Source organism: Ruditapes philippinarum, unplaced genomic scaffold (genome assembly GCF_026571515.1).
Source record: "Ruditapes philippinarum isolate M1 unplaced genomic scaffold, ASM2657151v2 ctg4807_1_1_1_1, whole genome shotgun sequence".
Classification (NCBI taxonomy): Eukaryota; Metazoa; Mollusca; class Bivalvia; order Venerida; family Veneridae; genus Ruditapes; species Ruditapes philippinarum.
In genome coordinates this window covers 148,692-172,369 of record NW_026852392.1, presented here as the reverse complement: position 1 = coordinate 172,369, position 23,678 = coordinate 148,692, and the positions used below count along the sequence as shown (strand labels likewise).

Genomic DNA, 23,678 nt, shown 5'->3' with positions numbered 1-23,678 from the left:
ATATATGGCTGCACTTAATGTGTTACATGGCCTGATAGCGGATATATGGCTGCACTTAATGTGTTACATGGCCTGATAGCGGATATATAGCTGCACTTAATGTGTAACATGTCCTGATAGCGGATATATGGCTGCACTTAATGTGTTACATGGCCTGATAGCGGATATATGGCTGCACTTAATGTGTTACATGTCCTGATAGCGAATATATGGCTGCACTTAATGTGTTACATGGCCTGATAGCGGATATATGGCTGCACTTAATGTGTTACATGTCCTGATACACCTCATAGGGGACAGAATTGATGATTTACTGTTAAATAAGAACATAAATTAAATATGCCACCTTTTTTTTCATATTTGGCTTCTTAGAGGTCACCCAATCTTGGTTTGCTATGAATATTCTATTTTCCTCAAGTCATAAAGACCTGTACCTTTATGTTGTACTTGGAATCACTTTGGCAACACAAATGTCAGGTTTCCTTCTTTCCTTGTGTAGGGTTATTAACGCTATTCTGAGCATCGGGTAAGAATGCATAACAATTGTCAAGTTTTTCAGCTCGACTATGCGATAAGAATAAGTAGAGCTATTGTAGTCACCCGAGCGTCGGCGTCAGTGTCGGCGTCTGCGTAAAGTCCATTGACATATGGCTTTGAAACTTTGCACACTTGTTCAACATCATGACCCCAACCTGTAAATAGGAAGAGGTAACTCTATCAAGCATTTTGACAGAATTATGCCCCTTTTTCGACTTAGAATTTACGTTAAAGTTTTTGTAATAGTTCAAATATTTTCAAAGTCCATTGACATATGGCTTTGAAACTTTGCACACTTGTTCACCATCATGACCCCAACCTGGAAACAGGTGGAGGTAACTCTATCAAGTATTTTGACAGAATTATGCCCCTTTTTCGGCTTAGAATTTACGTTAACGTTTTTGTAATAGTTCAAATATTTTCAAAGTCCATTGACATATGGCTTTGAAACTTTGCACACTTGTTCACCATCATGACCCCAACCTGAAAACAGGAGGAGGTAACTGTATCAAGCATTTTTTTTACTATCAAGCACTAAGAATAGTCGAGCGTTGCTGTCCTACCGACAGCTCTTGTTATTTCACACAAGCATTTTTTTTATTCAAGTCCAAGCTTTATACACAAGATTAGATTTCAAATAAAAAATGAGACCAGATGTTGAATATTGAGAATTTTCTTTAGTCACCTGTTTTAATCATCTTTTTACTCTGGCAACAGAAGGAAATGCTTTCCACATAGCAATTATTACCTTCCCTGGCTGCCATTTTGTTTGGGTCATTCCCAATATATCATTTGTTTAAGATAAGAGGAAAATCTCATAATTCTATCATCTTTGTAAAAACTTGAGAAAAAAACAAACTTCTACACATTGATGCTGTAATTATATTCTGCTGCATATGTATAATTCACATAAATAACTTGTTAAAATTGACTTTTTCCTTCTCCAAATTTTGTCAATTACATTATAAAAAATTGTGACCCCCAAAATGGCTATCACATTTGGCTAGGGAGTTAAATATTGTAAAAATTGGAAACTATACAATATTGCCCCAAAATTAGTTACCAAGGGTTCACAATCTTTAAAGGCACATTATGACTAAAAATGAAAAGATTTTTCGTACTTCAGAAAGGGTAGACATGAGTTTTATAACATGAAAATAATTTTTAAAAAGTTTTTTGATGCTTATCACCTGAAGAAAGTAGCCGTGAATATGAAATGAGCCACGTCATGACAAAACCAACATAATGGTTTTGCGACCAGCATGGACCAGCATTCGCGCAGTCTGATCAGGATCCATGCTATAGGGTTTGTAAGCAAACAGCATGGATTCTGATCAGACTGCATTGATGTGCAGACTGGTCTGGATCCATGCTGGTCGCAAAACCCATTATGTGGGTTTTGTCGTGACGCGGCTCAAATCATTTGTAATAAAATAGCAAAATGTAGAGTAGTACTTTGACTTCCTTACAAAATATTAAATTACTATAACTGCACTTATTGTCAAAAGGCAACGGAAGCGAAATATGGTTCAGGTAATTGGCCAATGGGTAGCATTTTTGACACGGGACACCAACAGTTAAAAACTTTTGAGAAATAAGAAAGTATTTTTGGAGCATACTGGGCCTTTAAGCACTCAGTATAAAGCGCAGTGAGTTCTATGAGTTGAATAAACAATAAAAAATTTAAACTACATAAATTAAATATGCCACCTTTTTTTTCATATTTGGCTTCTTAGAGGTCACCCAATCTTGGTTTGCTATGAATATTCTATTTTCCTCAAGTCATAAAGACCTGTACCTTTATGTTGTACTTGGAATCACTTTGGCAACACAAATGTCAGGTTTCCTTCTTTCCTTGTGTAGGGTTATTAACGCTATTCTGAGCATCGGGTAAGAATGCATAACAATTGTCAAGTTTTTCAGCTCGACTATGCGATAAGAATAAGTAGAGCTATTGTAGTCACCCGAGCGTCGGCGTCAGTGTCGGCGTCTGCGTAACCACTTATGTTAAAGTTTTTGTAATAGTTCAAATATTTTCAAAGTCCATTGACATATGGCTTTGAAACTTTGCACACTTGTTCACCATCATGACCCCAACCTGTAAACAGGAGGAGGTAAATGTATCAAGCATTTTTTTTACTATCAAGCACTAAGAATAGTCGAGCCTTGCTGTCCTACCTTTTTGTTGTTGTTTTTTTTTAACAATTGACAGGTGAGAGATAAGATGGTTATTAAATATGAGCCACGTCACAACAAAACCAACATAAAGGGTTTGCGACCAGCATGGATCCAGATCAGCCTGCACATTTGTGCAGTCTGATCAGGATCCATGCTGTTCGCTTACCAACCCTTTTACAAGTAGAGAAAATGATAGGGAACAGCATGGATCCTGATCAGACTGCGCAGATGCGCATGCTGGTCTGGATCCATGCTGGTCGCAAACAGATTACGTTGGTATTGTCGTGACGCGGCTCATTATGTTATTGAATGTTTTTTCTGTCTCCCTACATTACAGGATGTAATATATCTGTACAGAAATGTCCACAATTATTTAATGTATATATTGTGAAAACATTAAATTATTTTTTTTTGTATGTAAAAATTTTAATGTTTAACTATATAGACTTTGAAGTCAACATGATTTGTTTTCTTGTTACATTGCTGCATCATAAAAGCTTTAATAGCTGACTATATCTCCCCGAGGGGGGGGGGATTCTATAATTGAGTAAAGTCTCGGGGCGGGGGGATTCAGTTGTTTTATATAAAACTTAAATATTTCCATTTAAGGAATGTCTTTATAGCTGCAGTAACAATTGCAGTTGGTCATCATTGTAAAATGCTGTAAAAATTCCAATATTTTAAACATTGTAAAGTGCTATAAAATTCCAATATTTTAGACATTGTAAAATGCTGAAAAATATCAGAATCTTTAAGGCCCAAAGGTATTTGGTAGAGAGAATAGTTAATTGGACTTCTGCAAACTGAAAAAAATCATGTAATCTTTTAGAAGTTATTTTTTCATTTACTCAACTTGGGGATAAAAGCTCACTTATTTCTCACTTTTATGTTCCTCTTCTGTTAGGTCTGATTTCTGGTTCTTTCTTGTTCTTGATGTAAATTGGGAACGTAATAAAACCTGACTCAGAAACTACAGGTTAGGGAAAGTGGTTTTATTATTATTTTTATTGTTGTTGTTGTTAAATCGAATATTGAGACATGTATATTTTATGAATTTATTTATTCTTGGATTTTATTTCTCTTATTTTCATTGTTGATTATGGACAACAAAAGCCCCATTCCATTTCATAATTCAATTCATTATCACCAAGACAAAATGGCAACACATGCATCTCACTGTACAACAAATGAGCCGCGTCACAACAAAACCAACATAATGGGTTTGCATCAGCGCAGTCTGATCAGGATCCATGCTGTTCGCTTACCTACTCTATTACAAGTTTAATAACTGATAGGGAACAGCATGGATCCTGATCAGGCTTTGCGAATGCGCAGGCTGGTCTGGATCCATGCTGGTCGCAAACCTATAATGTTGGTTATGTCGTGACGCGGCTCAAATATGATTGTAGGGATGAGGTGCTTGTTTTGTTATGTTATGTCCCAAATAAAATGAACAAAAGTCATTTAGACAAACAACAGATGAGAATTGTTGATGAACTCTTAAATATTGTTTTTAGGTCCCAACTGGGTAACCCAAAATAAATGTATAAGTGTTTCTTCTTGACAGTTATTGACTCTTATTTAATGTTTTTTTCTTCAGATCTGAACAAAATAATGATCAGTTTTTTGTATAAATTTCTGTATATACAAGTTTTTGTATTGATAAATGTGTGTATATAAAGCAGGTATAACTTGGTGTGAAATCCAAATATAATAAATTTACATGTACTGATTTAAAGACACATTATCCCTCAGAAATCCATATTTGTTCACTTCTTTAGAAATGTCAAACATGTGTTTAATATATTAAATAATGAATTAAGTGCATGTTAGAACTTTTTGAAATAAAATAATAGCGCTGAAAATGCAGTTATTTGTTGTAAAAGGTAGCAAAATGTAAACAAAGTAGTATTTTTGATTTCCATACAAAATGCTAATTACTATAATTATACCTATTGCCAACAGAACTAAAGATGTAAAAGACAGCTCATATATATATAGAAAATGAGTATATTTTTGGAAACGGTAACAAGATATCAAAAATAAACATTTTTTGAGAAATAAACATGATAGTATTTCTGAGACATCATTAATGATATTTGTGATAACAAAGGGTATATATATGTATAGATTGATGTTTTCCCACTGTATGTATACCACTTAATATAAGCTTTGTGTCATTAACGAGAACGGTTGTTTGAGTCCTATATAAGATATATGGGAGGAGGGGGGGAAAAACTCACACCAACCATTGATTTTATAAGCGTTAACTTTATATTAAGGGGAGATAACTCTTTATTTTTCAAGTAGAAGAAATTCCTGTATAAGAATAAACATGTGTATGTTCGTCTTATGTTGATTTTGTTATCCTTATTCAATCTATAAATGAAAAATTAAATAAAGTTACAAAAAATGTATACTTAAAAAATTACTAATTTTATAAGATTTTTTCTATTTTTCACGAAAATTATTTAAATGAGTATTTATTTATATTAAATATTTATTTCCATGTTATTTTGACTGTTGTATAATATATATAAATACACACACAACAAGGTATGTCACTTTCTGTGAAATAAGTGGTTTTTCATAACAAATATTTATGAATAAATAAAAAAAAAACCCAACTTAGTTTGACTTTCACTTACTGTATACATATGCCCAAACTGATAACCGGTTAAGGTCGTTGACTTCAAACCACTTGCCCCTCACAATCGTGGGTTCGAATCCCGATAGGGACTTTGGACTCTTTTTGTGAGGAAGCTAACCAGCTAGCTTACGGAACTTCGGTGGTTGTACTCGGGTGCCCGTTCGTGCCTGAAATAATGCACGGAAGGGCACCTGAGGTCTTCCTCCACCAGTAAAGCTGGAACGTCACGATATGACCTATACTGTGTCGATGTGACGTAAAACCCAAAACAAACAAACAAGATTTATACATACGCCCAAACTAAAAGATCTTGACTTCATTTATACATATGCCAGAACTGAAAGATCTTGACTTCATGTATACATACGCAAAAACTGAAAGACCTTGACTTCATTTATACATATAACTGAACTGAAAGATCTTGACTTCATTTAAACATACGCCCGAGCTGAAAGATCTTGACTTCATTTATACATATGCCTGGACTGAAAGATCTTGACTTCATTGGACTGAACGATCTTGATTTCATTTAAAAATATGCCGGAGATGAAAGATCTTGACTTCATTTATACATATGCCTGGACTGAAAGATCTTGACTTCATTGGACTGAAAGATCTTGACATCATTCATACATATGCCAGAACTGACAAATCTTGACTTCATTTAAACATACGCCCGAGCTGAAAGATCTTGACTTCATTTATACATATGCCTGGACTGGAAGATCTTGACTTCATTGAACTGAACGATCTTGACTTCATTTAAACTATAACGCGCCCGAGCTGAAAGATCTTGACTTCATTTATACATATGCCTGGACTGAAAGATCTTGACTTCATTGGACTGAAAGATCTTGACATCATTTATACATATGCCAGAACTGAAAAATCTTGACTTCATTTAAACATACGCCCGAGCTGAAAGATCTTGACTTCATTTATACATATGCCTGGACTGAAAGATCTTGACTTCATTGGACTGAACGATCTTGATTTCATTTAAAAATATGCCGGAGATGAAAGATCTTGACTTCATTTATACATATGCCTGGACTGAAAGATCTTGACTTCATTGAACTGAAAGATATTGACTTCATTTATACATATGCCAGAACTGAAAAATCTAGACTTCATTTATACATACGCCCGAGGTGAAAGATCTTGACTTCATTTATACATATGCCAGAACTGAAAGTTCTTGACTTCATTGAACTGAACGATCTTGACTTCATTTATACATATGCCAGAACTGAAAGTTCTTGACTTCATTTATACATATGCTTGAACTGAAAGTTCTTGACTTCATTGAACTGAACGATCTTGACTTCATTTATACATATGCCAGAACTGAAAGTTCTTGACTTCATTTATACATATGCTTGAACTGAGAGGTCTTGACTTCATTTATACATACGCCCAAACGTAAAACCCAAAACAAACAAACAAAATTTATACATACGCCCAAACTAAAAGATCTTGACTTCATTTATACATATGCCTGAGGTGAAAGATCTTGATTTCATTTATACATATGCTTGAACGGAACGGTCTTTCAATTTGAAAAAGTCTTTAATCAGATAAATTACGGCCATTTTATACAAACGATATTGCACTATAGTAAAATATCTCTTTGATGTGATGCCATTTTCATTATATACAAACATAGCGTTAAAACTCTCTACTATAAGCTTTGTTAGCCTATAGATTCTTCAATGAGAAATGGCTCTTTTAACTGTAAACTGTTGTTTATTTGAATATGTGATAAAAAGAGTATTACATTCATTTAGATTATATACTAATTTTTCTGCACTCGTTGCATAAAACAATTTTATGCTCGTTAAGGGCTCGCATATGTATAATACGATTTAAATTCAAATCAACCTTTTGGACTTATAACACATGTCATATGTTGCGGTTCAGATCGGAATATCCGTCCCAAGGGACCCCGCCCAGACTTGCGGAGTTACTGCCCATGGGCGAGTTCCCGCAACATAAGTCAGATATTTTTTCTTGAATATTCTGCCATGTTATTTCATATTTAAAATGGTTTATCTCAATAAGACATTTGTTCGTTAAAGTTAATGTCATTTCATCCATAACTAATTTCTTACAATATTTAGCGTCTGCATGTACAACTTTAATAACAACGGTGAAATGACGTACGTCTTCCGAGGCACAATATTTCCTTCTAAACTGACGTCATTTTAACGCGGTTCATTCATAAAATGCGATAAAATGACGTTGTTGTATGGCACGTGACTCATCTGGCACCCGCATGCCAGATGAATTTTCCAGCATGGGTTAAACACACGGAAAAACCAGTCTGCTATGCAACAAAATCCCTTGTATAAGGTTAAACAGACCTGGACCATAGTCTAATTATAACAATATTGTGAGGGTATTCATATTATAACACTTTTGTTAGGTAAGTCATGTTATAACACTATTGTTAGGTTAGTCATGTTATAACACTATTGTTAGGTTAGTCATGTTATAACACTATTGTTAGGTTAGTCATGTTATAACACTATTGTTAGGTAAGTCATGTTATAACACTATTGTTAGGTAAGTCATGTTATAACACTATTGTTAGGTTAGTCATGTTATAACACTTTTGTTAGGGAAGTCTTCTAACACTTTTGATAGGGAAGTCATGCTATAACACTATTGTTAGGATAGTCTTGTTATAACACTTTTGTTAGGGAAGTCTTGATATAACACTTTTGTCAGGGGTTTCCTGTTATACCACTATTGATAGGGTTGTCATGTTATAACACTATTGTTAGGGTTGTCATGTTATAACACTATTGTTAGGCTAGTCATGTTATAACACTTTTGTTAGGTTAGGCATGCTATAACACTTTTGTTAGGGAAGTCTTCTTATAACACTTTTGATAGGGAAGTCATGCTATAACACTTTTTTTAGGATAGTCATGTTATAACACTATTGTTAGGGTTGTCATGTTATAACACTATTGTTAGGGTTGTCATGTTATAACACTATTGTTAGGCTAGTCATGTTATTACACTTTTGTTAGGTTAGTCATGTTATAACACTATTGTTAGGGTTGTCATGTTTTAACACTATTGTTAGGCTAGTCATGTTATAACACTTTTGTTAGGTTAGTCATGTTATAACACTTTGGTTAGGGAAGTCTTCTTATAACACTTTTGATAGGGAAGTCATGCTATAACACTATTGTTAGGATAGTCTTGTTATAACACTATTGTTAGGGTAGTCATGTTATAACACTATTGTTAGGGTAGTCATGTCATAACACTATTGTAAGGCTAGTCATGTTATTACATTATTGATAGGGTTGTCATGTTATAACACTTTTGTTAGGTTAATCATGTTATAACACTATTGTTAGGTTAGTCATGTTATAACACTATTGTTAGGCTAGTCATGTTATAACACTATTGTTAGGTTAGTCATGTTATAACACTATTGTTAGGGTAGTCATGTTATAACACTATTGTTAGGTTAGTCATGTTATAACACTATTGTTAGGTTAATCATGTTATAACACTTTTGTTAGGTTAGTCATGTTATAACACTATTGTTGGTGTAGCCATGTCATAACACTATTGTTAGGGTAGTCATGTCATAACACTATTGTTAGGGTAGCCATGTCATAACACTATTGTTAGGGTAGTCATGTTATTATACTATTGTTAGGGTAGTCATGTAATAACACTTTTGTTAGGGTAGCCATGTAATAACACTATTGTTAGGGTAGCCATTTCATAACACTATTGTTAGGTAAGTCATGTAATAACACTATTGTAAAGGTAGTCATGCTATAACACTATTGTTAGGGTAGTAATGTTATAAGAGGCTGTTACGAAACAAGACGGAGTAATGTAGTGAATATTTTAATGTGAATTATGAGGAAAATAATTAAAGATCCTTTATGTTGTGATCAAAAGTGGTAAACCACACTAAGTAAAGTTATATAAATGTACATAATTATGCAAAAAAAACAACAATTTTCAAACATCGAAGAATATGTAAAATATGTACTGCAAATATTTGTGCATATTATATGTAATCATTAAAATAAATGCATTCATTTCTTATTGTAAAATTTGACTAAATAATTTTCCTTTATTTACGTGAAATGTTAAATTCGGTAATATCTTTATAAATAATGCTTTTTGGAACCTACAATATTGATAAATCTTAATTTGAGCATCATATTTATGATTTAAAACCATAAAAAATTGTGTTACACAGAAGTTCGCGTGAGTCTTATTCATTTAATCAAGTTGGTAAAATTATTTTTATTTTGATAGAATTTCAATGCTCCATGACAACTTTCATGTTGTCCAATCATCAAGCATGGTAAAAGTATTAAAATGTATTTGTTATGCTACAATCTTCACCTATCCCTCGTATATTGTCGAACCTACTTGCTTATTAGATACTTGTTTACTTCAAATTATCAAGATTTATTAAGTAATAAGGACAGTTTTGAGGGGATCTGGTTAATTACGGAGTTCAGAAACCTACATTTGTCCCGATGTCTACCCCTTTCACCGTAACATAATAATGACAGTATTATAAGAGAGCAGTACAGCATAGAAAACAATGTTTAATCCAAACAATCCCTTACCGTTTTCTTTTTGAAAAAAAAAACAGCGGTACTCCTTTTTCCGAATATCAGATTTGACCCCCTGAAATTTTTAAAAACGTAATTGTTATTTATAAGTAGAAAGTAAGACAAAATTCATTAAAAAACCAATTCGGACAGGATGATTGGTCGGATCATTACATATTGTTTTTGTGAGTTTGATTTTTTTTTGTCTCAATTAAATCAAGTTAGCTATGTATTAATTGTTAGTCATTTATACCGGTTTTAAGTCGTATTAATTTGTCATAATGTATATTTAAGTTATTACGAAGTCAAATATTTTATTCAATATTCAATATTTCGTTCAATTAATTTAGTTTTGAATCTGTACGAATATAGTATTCTATTTATCACATAAAAATAACAACGGTTTACATTTAAAAAGAGTCATTTTTTCATTGACGCGGATACAGTGCAACGCTCACTGCCGTACATTATAATTTAAATTATTTAAAAAAAATAGCGCGCTTAAACGCTTTTTATTAATTAACTTTTCAATATTAGGCACGTTTTCACTTCAAATGTAAGGCTAATATGAAGTTCACCACGATATTATGAATATATACAAAACAAGGTCAATTTGCAAAAAAATACGGCCTTTATGAGAAAACTCGGCTATTAAGAGATTGGACAATTTTGATTGACTCTCCAGCACGGCCATTATAAAAACATAAAAAATGAAAACATGAAAAAAGTCTCCATGCAAAGTGGTTTCCGAGACATTTTCAATGTTGTAGGAATAAGTAACCCGACAAAACTTGTTGAAGGTTTTTGACGTCCATTTTGTTATCATGTGATATTAAATTATTCGCTTTGATTGGCTAAAGGCTGCGGTGTGCGGTTAACTGTTCAAATTTGAAAAATTATATAGCCCTCCGAACGGCGAAATGCTCAAGTCAATGTGATGAATCTTACACCCGGCTCGGGTACAACCGGAATATGTCTCGAGGGGGATCTTTACGCGGTTTAAAAGGGGCCCGCGAGTTTTCCGTTAAAAAGTTTCCCGAGAGTGATATGCCCGTCTGTATCGACAGCCGGTGTTTAATTCTTTTTCTTGCATATTACGTATCAATTATTTTCAGAACAGAAATTGCGAAAACTTTTTTCTTAACTTACAACTTCATTCATAACAGTTAAGTGACGTCATCCTAGGAACGCAATTCATTCATAAAAGGTGCGCGGCAATGGCGTCATTTAAAGCACGCGGGGGTGTATTGTACAGACCGGACTATCTAGCTTAATTTCCCAATTGGCGAATTTAGCGTTGAATCACGAAACAGATTATTTTCCGCCAGTCTCCATCGTAACAGCGATCGAGATTAAAAACGAATATGTTTCAATTACATGTAAGGTCTAGAAATGAATTAAAATTAAAATCAGATCAAAACGTTAGTTAATAATAAAAGATATAGGATATTTGCTCTGAGGGACAGTTCTGTCGCCAAGGAGATAGCTCTATGGTTATAAAGGAGGCTTAAAATGATATATAAAAAGCTTTTGGTGAAAAGGATCTTTAGATGTTGGTACAACAGGTGTCATTATGCAGAAAGAAATAAACTATTTAACAATATTTGTTCTATATAACAGAAATATGAATGCGACAATTGTGACAAGAAATATTTATTAAGCTTTCGGTGTGCTTGTTTTAACGGTTGCTAAGAAGATTGATTTTGTTCTTTTGTTGTTAGCCTGGGAGTTTCCATTTTAACTAACGTTCTATATACTTGCATCTATACTATCTATTTGAGCCGCGTCGCGACAAAACCAACATAATGGGTTTGCGACCAGCATGGATCCACATCCGCGCAGTCTGATCAGGATCCATGATGTTCGCTCACAAACCCTATAACAAGTAGAGAAACTGATAGCGAACAGCATGGATCCTGATCAGACTGCTCGGATGCGCAGACTGGTCTGGATCCATGCTGTTCGCAAACCCATTATGTTGGTTTTGTCGTGCCGCGGCTCATTTCTAGATATTGTTTCAAGCTCGTTAGAAAGCAACGTTTCTTTCTTTTTCCTTTAAAACACATTGAATATCCAGTAGCACAGTGTAATGCAAATAACGTAGGATTTGTAAAAGAGTATTTATGCAGAATTGTGAAAGTCTTTGGCCGAAAGGAGCACCACAGGAAGTAAATGATCCAATATCTTTATTGTACATCAAATTGAAAGAAGTGAACTAACGCATACGTTTGCTGAGTCATTATACTTTAAACCTCATCAAATTTCCATGACAATGTTTATTTTTCAAGATCATTCTTGAGAATTTTGATCTGACTTTTAAGTTTCTTCGTATCTTAAAATACAATATCGTATATATTACATTATGGATTTTGATATTCTCGGTGTACCCGACACATAAGCAAATCTTCTCGTGTCTTGAACAATGTAAATGCAGTCATCTAAAACAGAGAAATATTAATTTTACTTTGTGTATGATTTGTAAGTACAAAAAGTTAAAATCTTAACATGTATGTGTATTTTTACGTTAAATTCTTAATGTAACGTGGCGAAAGTGATTATGTATGATAAAAAAGATACTTCATAAATCATTAAACCTACACGAATATAGATAATATAGTATGCTGTTTATCACATATACAAAGTAAAAGTAGTTTAATGAGTCGATAACCATTTGAACGCTGTAATTGTTAAAGGCGTAAACCTCGGCGCAGTAGTGTTATCAAGTCGCCGGATAGAAATATGATTGTATTATCATAAATAAAGGATCAAAGGGCTGCAAGCTCTGTGGTATTTTCTGATCTAAATCATACTGACTATCTGTATGTATTTTCCTATATAGGTTTATTTTTATATACTATAATTCATCTTACGCAGCGACTGCGTTAAGATTTTTTTCTATAACAGTTTGAGATTGATACATATGGAATTTTGCATGACTAGAGTTGCATCCAAAAATCATTTTTTTATGACACACTTTATCCTTGCATATCTGGCTACTTCCCTTAAAAAAGACACTTCAAAAAAAAAGTTGCCTCGACTAGGATTTGAACCTTAGGCCTCTCACACCCTAAACGAGCGCGATACGAGCGCGATACCCCTGCACCACAGTGAAGTAATCTGAATAAAAACAAATACATTGTAATTATAAATTGAGAATTTCCATTTCGTGTTTGTAATCCTTATCAATTTCGAGGTATTTTGTTCACGATAAACCTGTTTAACACTGATAAAAATAATTTAGCGAAAATCTTCTCGCTAAAACAGTCCGACATGTATATATTCCACTACTCGGCAGTCAGATTTATTTGTATAATACGCCCTGGAGTATTCAGTAATCGACATAGCTAAAAATAGCATTTTCATTGATTAAAATGATATTCATCCGCGAAATTTGTGATTGTAACCTCATATTTCTATTGACTAATCTAAACTTTCAATGCACTGTAATTCGTTAAATGCCTACATTAAAAATATTCTGTCTTTTAAATTGCTGGTTTTTAAGCAGTTTTGAGTGAGAACTACTTTGCGTTGTTAGGTCTGTTAGGAAATTTTGTGTTAGACCGTGGATGTTAGCTATGTATTTACTGATCTTGCGATCAGAAAATACAAAAATATCAGTTTAATGGTTCGGGTATAAAGAAAAGAGGAACAATCAGTTGAGTAATGTTTATTCATAAACACGTTTTCATGTACTTGCCACATTATCTTTCTTGCTATAAACTTTGTAAAAGAGTTTTATACATTATTTAAATTTATAATAAAACATCATATTTGAAGCAAATGTTGTGAGAAACTATTTTCATTATTAAATAAGAAAGTATTGTTTGGCAATATTTACCCGAGACTTATTAATTTTCGGGAGGTATTTCGTTAGTTTTCTTAACTTTTTATGATGAATGTTAACGATTTATTGTAAGTATAATTAATTGTATATATCAATTAATACTGTTCGATAGCCTAGTGGTAAATATGACGAAGCTGTCACTTAGTAGGTGTAAGTAAGAATCTTGGACAAATCCTGTTTGTAGTTTTCATAAATTGATTTCATTATATCTTTTAACTTTATGAAACATAAGTTGATAAATCGTGTGTTTCATCATCGTCGGATACCCACGGCCGAACCATTATCATTGATTGCATGTTATGTGACATGTTTATCAATCGTGGGTATCCGACGGTGGTGTTTCATATCTAGCACTTTTTTATTTATAATTTTGATAAATGGTCAAGTTTTGCAAAATACAAAAATATCATAAAATAAAACATAAAAAATCACCTATTGAACATACAGTCTTCAGAAACATCGAGGCTTGTAAAGCAAGTGATATACTTGTAATTCTACTTGTAATTCTACTTTATACATATACCGTTGTACCATACATTGAAATCCGTATGGTTTACTTCAGAATCCGATAATTACCGACAAAATATTACCGATCATCGAATATTTGCAAAGTGACTATGAATATATATATGCTTAATTATTGCATAAAACAATGCAATTCTACTGTAAAAGTTGTGTCTGCATAAAAAAATATTCTTATCGAAAAATATATATTATTAAATTGAAAATCAGTATTCCCGTCGTTACATACGATATAGTTAACGTTTAATTGTCTTTCGGTGCGATAAACTATCAACACAAAGATAGTTTATTAGTTTTCTCTGTGTATCCAATACGATTCTTGCCCCCTACCGTCATACCGAAATTTTGTAATTAATCATTTGATTTGCCCTTTATCAGCTGCTATACCTTGTGCCAACCATTCACAAGTTACCTGTTTGTCTGTCTTGTCAGTCATTTATTACTATTAATAGATTTTATAACAATAACATACAACGTGTAGTCACGTGATTCTTACAAAGAAACAGGGAGAAATAGTTTATAACTAAATAAAAATAATAAAATAGAATAGGTCTCATAAGATATTAACACCCATACTATGCATGATTTATTTATCATAAAATAGCGACGCTTGACATTTTGAAATAAGTAGAAGTATCCCTAAATTCAATGACTTATCCACAGAGATACATCATTAATTTATTTTATAAACATTGTAATGTTGCTTTTTAAGATGTCAATATTTGAATATTTCATTTCATTGGGCAACGTTATTGTATGTTTGAATTTTTGAGATTACTGAAAACAATTGTAGTCTTTAATAGTTCAGTAATTAATATGCTTTTATTTACAGACCTTCCATAGGTATAATATTAAAATGTTACAAATATAGTCGCCGGTTTCTATCGGTGACTAATAAAGCCATTTAATAATCAAAGGACTGCGAGATCTGTGGTATTTTCTGATATATGCAATCTTAATCGTACTGTATTATATCTGTATGTATTTCCTGTATAAGTTTAATTTTATTTACTATAATTCATCTTACAGGGCACCGAGATGCAGCGACTGCGTTTAGATTTTTTTACTATAAGAGTTTGAGTTTGATACATATGGAAATTTGCATGACTAGAGTTACATCAAAAATCATATATGTTCTTTTTTATGGCAGCCACACTTTATACCTGCATATCGTGGCTACTTCCTTAAAAAAGACCTAAAAAAGATAGTTGCCTCTACTGGGATTTGAACCCCAGACTTCTCACACCCTAAACCATTCCTTATTAATTTCGAGGGATTTTGTCCACGATAAACCTGCACCCAATTGTATAAACGTTGGTTAACTTTAACCACTGGGTTAAATCCATGGTTAGGTTAACTTTTGGGTTAAACTTTGGTTAACCGATTGTATAAAATTTTGGTTAAATTTAACCAGCGTAAAATTCTGGTTAAATTAACCCACGTATAGGAGGTGGGTTAAATTTTATTCTAACACGACCCGCATTTTTCCCTATTGAACATAGAAGAACCGAAAGTGTGTGTTATTATGCAATAGAGTCACTGTTTGACGTTCTATATTTAGACATGTGACGTAATCATTATACATGTGACGTAACCACTATAAAATCCGACGCGCTGACAATAAGTACGGAAACAAATCAGGCGTAATTTTGCTTAATAGCAGGAACGGCAGCATTTATTTGTTTAAGTCGTGTTAGAATCGAAATAATATATCCAAATCGGTGATTTTATCGCTGGATAACATCACTGTTTGTCGTTCGGATGCGCATCATTATATCACTCGGGCTACGCCCTCGTGATATAATTCCTCGCATCCGAACTCCAAACAGTGATGTTATTATAGGGTTAACGCACGTTTTTCCGTGTTATAACGTCTGCAGAGTCCCGAGGAACGGCAGTTCTGAGGGACTCTGCAGACTTTATAACACGAAATAAACGTGCGTTGACGCTATTATAGCATAAAATTTTAAAACAGATTCATGATGTATATTTAATACAAAACACAATACATTAAATCCTTGTGCTTGGACGGTATTTATCCAATTCTACATGTTTTACGTATGCGTTTTATTTTTCCGGGGCCAACAACGAAATTTTGAATTTTAATTGATGTTATAAAGCTTGACATTGGAGATATATTATCTCAAGGAAAAAAAAACGTTACATTACTCTACCCAATACAAAACATGACCCTCAGAAATTCTTAGAATGATTTCCGTAACCGGAGAGGTTTGGGTTGAAGAGGCGAAATATAGCTGGCCATACTTTTTGTCTATATCTCTATCTTTGTACTATCCAACCTCTTCTTACTTTCTATCATTTCTTGTATATTTCTTTTTCTTGACCTAGCACCACCCGTCGCGTCATAATCAAGTGTGATTGCGCCGACGTACAATGTAGATGTAGATGTAGATTGACGGTAGAAAAAAGATCAGTGACGTCATCAGAATCGGGTTTTTTCAAGCACACAAGTTTATAAAAAAAATCAGGCACTAAACATTATTCTCTCAAAGAAATATAAAGAGCATTTATCAACATAAGCATCAATTAAACAACATGTTCTCATATTCATTTTGTGTTATCTTGTTTTGTAAGTTAATCGGAGGGTTAAACTGAATGCCAGTAATTTGTTTACATTGACAACAGTCCGTTTCTTAGAAAGGGCGACAACCAAGATTAGCAGCGATGTATATACGCCGTATTTCCGGCATATTTACTTGAATACAGCTCGCCGTATTAAATGCGATTGAGGCCCTCGAATCAATAATTTCAATATAACAAGAGCGTATGACTCTTTGGCAAACAGACCAAATCGTCATTTTTTTGTTTATTTACTGGGCCCTGTATGTATTGCGCATAGGTGAAACCGGGCTATAACAAGAGCGCGTGACTATGTTAACACATGGTTTTGCTCCCGTTATAACATGGGCAAAATAGGGAAAAATAGCCGATTTTATGCTATAATGAGCGATAAAATCACAGTTTGGGATATATTATTTCTTAAACCAAATGTTAACCAGAAATAAAATGGCTGCCGTTTGTACGATTCGTCTTAACTTTTGTTCTTTTTTGCTTCGAAATAGACTATTATCGGGTTGTATATGATGGCAACGATATTTCTTTATGTTGCGTAGTGGGCATAATACCAGTTTAACACCCCCGGGGTGTTTTAAATTTTACGTTATATTTACAATATATGTTTGGTGTGGCGGAGATGACTGAATTCATCCGTGTCATAGAGACGCTTGAAAAAAGTAGTTCCTACTTACCCATAATTCTTGTGTTACCAACGAAACAGTCAGATACTTGCACACAATCGTGTAAACGTTAACTTTTACGATAAACGGTTATCAAACAGTATAAAAAATTATACCTTTATATAAATCTATATTAGATTCATTCCGTTAAAATTTTGATATTATTATACATTTATAATAAAGAATTGATACAGTATATACATTACATTAAATCTGTTTATATTCATTCCGTTTAAATTTAGATTTTATTATACTTTTATAACTATAACACAATAATAAATGAACTTCAATCTCACATTATAGCACCCGGGTGCCAATATATAAGCACCCTTTTATATAAAATATCATGTAGAAACTAAAATCATTAAGACAGTTTCCCCCAAAAATTCCAAGCCCCAGTTTTAAAAGCATTGTAACCCCCCAGGAAAACCCTCTCCCCGGCAAAGTATTTCCTTTGTAAGGCAATATAATATATAATGTATTAAAACGGAATGAATCGCATCATTGTCTCTCTCTATATATATACTTTACGGAATAGCACCCGGTGCTAATATATAAGCACCCTTTTATATAAAATATCATGTAGAAACTAAAATCATTAAGACAGTTTCCCCCAAAAATTCCAAGCCCCAGTTTTAAAAGCATTGTAACCCCCCAGGAAAACCCTCTCCCCGGCAAAGTATTTCCTTTGTAAGGCAATATAATATATAATGTATAAAAACGGCATGAATCGCATCATTGTCTCTCTATATATATACTTACGGAATAGCACCCGGGTGCTAATATATAAGCACCCTTTTATATAAAATATCATGTAGAAACTAAAATCATTAAGACAGTTTCCCCCAAAAATCCCAAGCCCCAGTTTTAAAAGCATTGTAACCCCCCAGGAAAACCCGCTCCCCGGCAAAGTATTTCCTTTATAAGGCAATATAATATATTATGTATTAAAACGGAATGAATCGCATCATTGTCTCTCTATATATATACTTACGGAATAGCACCCGGGTGCTAATATATAAGCACCCTTTTATATAAAAATATCATGTAGAAACTAAAATCATTAAGACAGTTTCCCCCAAAAATCCCAAGCCCCAGTTTTAAAAGCATTGTAACCCCCCAGGAAAACCCGCTCCCCGGCAAAGTATTTCCTTTATAAGGCAATATAATATATTATGTATTAAAACGGAATGAATCGCATCATTGTCTCTCTATATATATATACTTACGGAATAGCACCCGGGTGCTAATATATAAGCACCCTAGATAAAATATCATGTAGAAACTAAAATCATTAAGACAGTTTCCCCCAAAAATTCCAAGCCCCAGTTTTAAAAGCATTGTAACCCCCCAGGAAAACCCTCTCCCCGGCAAAGTATTTCCTTTTACAGGCAATATAATATATTATGTATTAAAACGGTATTAAAAGTAGTTCCCACGCGTAAGAAAGTAGTAAATCGGTCACGGGCATTGATTGGTATTAAATGTACTGCGCGTATTAATACAAAGCGCCTGACTGACACAGATTTTTTATATTAGTAAAATGACAGATGGAAATCCCCCCCCCCCCCCTCCAACAAAAAAGGAAAAACACCCGGGGGTGTTAAACTGGTATTATGCCGCGTAGTGACGGGAAACGGAAACAAACTTTTCCAGAGCCGGAAATAAACAGTTTTAAAAATCAGCTGTCAGTGTCGATAATTCGGATAAGTCATGATACAAAATGTCATTTTAAACCGATTGAATGGGCTATTCCAGAAATTATTCGCACCCCCCCTATGGAAGAGGTATTTTTTTGTCCAAGGGGGGTATTTAAAAAATAGGGTCCAAGGGGGTCATATTTCAGATAACAGTGTCCAAGGGGGTATTGTTTTGAAAAAGACAGGTTGTATGGAAAATATTATTTGTCCAAGGGGTATGGAAGAGATGTCCAAGGGGGGTATTAAATTAGACAATTTGTCCAAGGGGGTCATTTTTTTACTGATAAGTTGTCGAAGGCGCATGTATAAATGCTTGTCCAAGGGTTATGGGAAATATTATCTGTCCAAGGGGTATGGAAGAGATGTCCAAGGGGGTATTTTAGACAATTTGTCCAAGGGGGTCATTTTTACTAATAAGTTGTTGAAGGCACGTGTAAAAATGATCGTCCAAGGGGTATGGAAAATATCTGTCCAAGGGGTATGGAAGAGATGTCCAAGGGGGTATTTTAGACAATTTGTCCAAGGGGGTCATTTTTACTAATAAGTTGATGAAGGCACGTGTAAAAATGATCGTCCAAGGGGTATGGAAAATATCTGTCCAAGGGGTATGGAAGAGATGTCCAAGGGGGTATTTTAGACAATTTGTCCAAGGGGGTCATTTTTACTAATAAGTTGTTGAAGGCACGTGTATAAATGATTGTCCAAGGGGTATGGAAAATATCTGTCCAAGGGGTATGGAAGAGATGTCCAAGGGTGTATTTTAGACAATTTGTCCAAGGGGGTCATTTTTACTAATAAGTTGTTGAAGGCACGTGTATAAATGATTGTCCAAGGGGTATGGAAAATATCTGTCCAAGGGGTATGGAAGAGATGTCCAAGGGGGGTATTTCAGACAATTTGTCCAAGGGGGTCACTTTTTATTGATATGTTGTCCAAGGGGGTGCATGTATTAATGATTGTCCAAGGGTTATGGAAAATATTGTCTGTCCAAGGGGGTCATTTTTTATGAATGTGTTGTCCAAGCGGTCATAAAGTAATATTTGTCCAATGGGTATAGAAAATATCGGCTTTCTAAGTGGTATGGAAGAGGTTTTCATGGGGGGCATTTTTTACCAATGAGTTGTGCCCAATGGCAGAGATACATAATGAGGAATATTGTGTCACTGCCAAAGGGTATGGTAAGTGGGGTGAGTATGAAGTGACATTTTCCAAGAGCTCTCCACTCGATGCCTTCACAAAACGGTTTCGGTGCTTTTGTACTTTATGGAAAACAGTTGTGGAAAGTCAAAGGTAACCACGGTTTTACATCTCTTTGATATTTTAGGTGTCCAGTGGATGCATAGCCTAGAAAACTGGGGTTCCAGGCCTAAATTTTAGGGGTCCAAAATTATATTGGCTCTTGTTGCTGGATCATGAACGCCACCTTTCCTTGTTGATCTTGTTTATTATATTATCTTTATCGGACAAAAATCATAATCGATCATCGTAAATAATCGAAACAACCCTTTTCGATCAATCATTGATTATATAATCAAAGGATTCACAATAACAAAGTAAATATGTATAATGTACATATCATGCTTTAATATTATAAGAATTCCATAATTAATATTCTATATTTTGTGTAACTACTACTTAATAAACTGAAATAGCTTAAAGATACTATGCTCATCCTTGAGTAAAATATTTTAACAAAATTCTTTCATTAAAATCTATGAAATTATTATGTCTCTTTTCAAATAGAGGAATGAATAAACTACTGTGATACTGTATGTATTCGAACGCATACTTTATTACGGGGTCAAGTAAAGTTGGTCCTTTCTTAACAAAACTGCAGAATCCTATCTGTAGAGTATGGACATAGAGTTCTGATAGGGTGTGGGTTCAAATCCAAGAAGAGGCAATTTATTTTGTTTAATTTTTGTTTTTTTATTTTGTAGGGCCAGATTTTGATTTTTTTCTAAATGAAGACCAAATTTAAGTTTAATGCATCCTGTGAATTGTGTGAAATTGGATAGGGTAACAACTTAAAATGATTATTATAAATTTGAAATCGGCATAGTAAACATACTTTATATTTTAACAAAAGTTAAGATTTGTATCAAGGTAATCATTATTTAAATAATATTTTGATGCCCCTATTTTATAAGACAAATTGAAAATCTAACAGGTTTTCTTACTCCAACCTCTTCTTATGTGATGTAAAATAACAAGTACCTGTCTCAATAAACCAAAAAAAATCTTTTCAAGGACATTTTTCATTTTTATTTATTTGTAGTTATTAAAAACCTATGATTCTTTATTAATACTTTTTAACCAAGTAAAATATGAAACTACCAACACTTTTCTTCGAATAATATTAATAACATATTCTTTCTTGTTGTTGTAAAAAAAAACAGATACAAAAGTAAGAAAAGTTATACATGTATTTCAATTATCAATATTATTCAAACAAGATGGTAATTTTTTGTAATTTTTTATATCTATGTCCATATAGTACAGTTTATTAATATAATTTAAGGTTTTAAATACCTTTTGAAAAAGTGTTGCTTATATATCTAATACCTTGTTTTATGTATGACTTAAAACATACATTATGACCAACAGACACAGAAGACAATTAGATAAAAATCAGTGACTGCTGACTTTTGCAATGAAAAACCATATTTTTAATGAAGACAGATAAATCTAGATGAAATCTTACCATTAGTATTACTACTAGCAACAGAACTAAATAACCTTAAATGTATCTTTGTTACATCTTTCTGTCTTGATGGAGTAATAAAGGCTGAAAAGTCATCTGACATATTTTGATTTTTAGAAATGTGTGATATAGCAGAGACATAGTCTCTGGATATAGTTACAGTCATGGAGAGAAAGGAATGAACAGAAAAGTTATTATTGTGCATTTTATATTGTCTCAACCTCATGTGTTAATTTGAATTGCCTCATCTTATAACCTTTAATATCATTATACTGTGGTTGAATTAAATCAGTGGAGTATAACTGCCTGTTATAAACTAACATGTAGTGCTACATGACTGGTCAATGATCAGCATTGAACCCATCTTGTCAGAATTGTTTTATACCTGACCACACATCAGCTGCAGATTGTTTTATATGAAAACTCTGCTGGGAACAATTTAATCTGCCAACACATCATTTAGATACTGTCCTAAAGTATAATTGCTCATTGGCATGCCAGTGAAATGTGGAATTACAACTAATACTCTCCTTGCTTGATTTTTAGGCTGTAATTATCTCACTTTATATTTGTAACAAATTTGAAATCTAAAAATGGCACAGGATAATTAACAAAAAAAAACATATGATATCAAGAAGAAACTACATGTAGCATAATAATTTAACTTTTATAAATGGTTCATTGAATTTTTTAATTAAAATGATCCTGAAGCTAAACATTTATCCAAGGTTTAATTAAATATAAATGTAAATGAAAATTTCAAATAACTTGTTTAAATCATCATAATTTTGCTCATTATTTATGGATGGGATTCACACTTGGACAAAATAGCACTTCCAATATGACAATTGATTCAAATGTGACTTTTGATTGACCTTTAACATCAAGGTCAAATACGAAATTTGGAATTTTTTTGTTACAAGAAAATTTAATTATGTTTTGTAAGAGTTTACATACATGTATTTGCTTAATTATTGATAATTTATACCTTATTGAAATAGTCAGTATGTCTTCAACGGACTTTTGCATCTAAAAGCTCAAAATATTGGAACTTTGACCAAAATTAGGGCAATTATTTCTATTCTTGCATAATATAATATTTTGTGTTTATAAATGCACAGTATTAAGGTTTTTGATATTAAACCTCATGTATATATATATGCAATGACTTGAACTTTTTCATCTAGATCAATTTTGTTTAGATATTCTTTGTACATTTGCAGAGAATTTAATGTAATACAGTAATAATGAATTTTAAAAAGTGCTTGTGAATGATATTACAGGAAGTAAAAATTAACTGTTGCACTTAATCAGTGTATTAAATTAGGGAATTTTAAAAGGAACAAAAAAAAATAAATCATCAGATAATTTTTAAATATATACTTTGCCAATTCTTGAGTTAAGTATTTTAATCACAAAAAAATATTAAATTATATGACATTGTTACTGAATATGTCTAGTATGAATAAAAGAATGAATACAGTTTGTGTGGGAAGCTGCATTCCCCATTACAGAACACATAATGCGATCAGAAAATACAACAAGAGGACCATGATGGCCCTGAAGTCGCTCACCTGTATATAGCCCCCCCCCCCCTGCGCAGAGTGGGGCCAGTTTAAACCCCAGGGCTTTTATTTGAACAATCTTGGTAGACACCCATTAGAAGATGTTTCATGCTAAAC

At 33.2% G+C, this 23,678-nt stretch overlaps 1 protein-coding gene across 1 annotated transcript in view; it reads left to right on the top strand.

Moving 5' to 3' along the window:
* The first annotated feature begins 10,134 nt into the window (after window positions 1-10,134).
* LOC132758865 (uncharacterized) overlaps window positions 10,135-23,678 on the top strand; it is a 139,312-nt gene continuing 125,768 nt past the window's right edge. The window contains exon 1 of the mRNA XM_060750574.1: window positions 10,135-10,154. The gene's annotated coding sequence lies outside the window, so the exon portion shown is untranslated. The remainder of the gene's footprint in view (window positions 10,155-23,678) is intronic.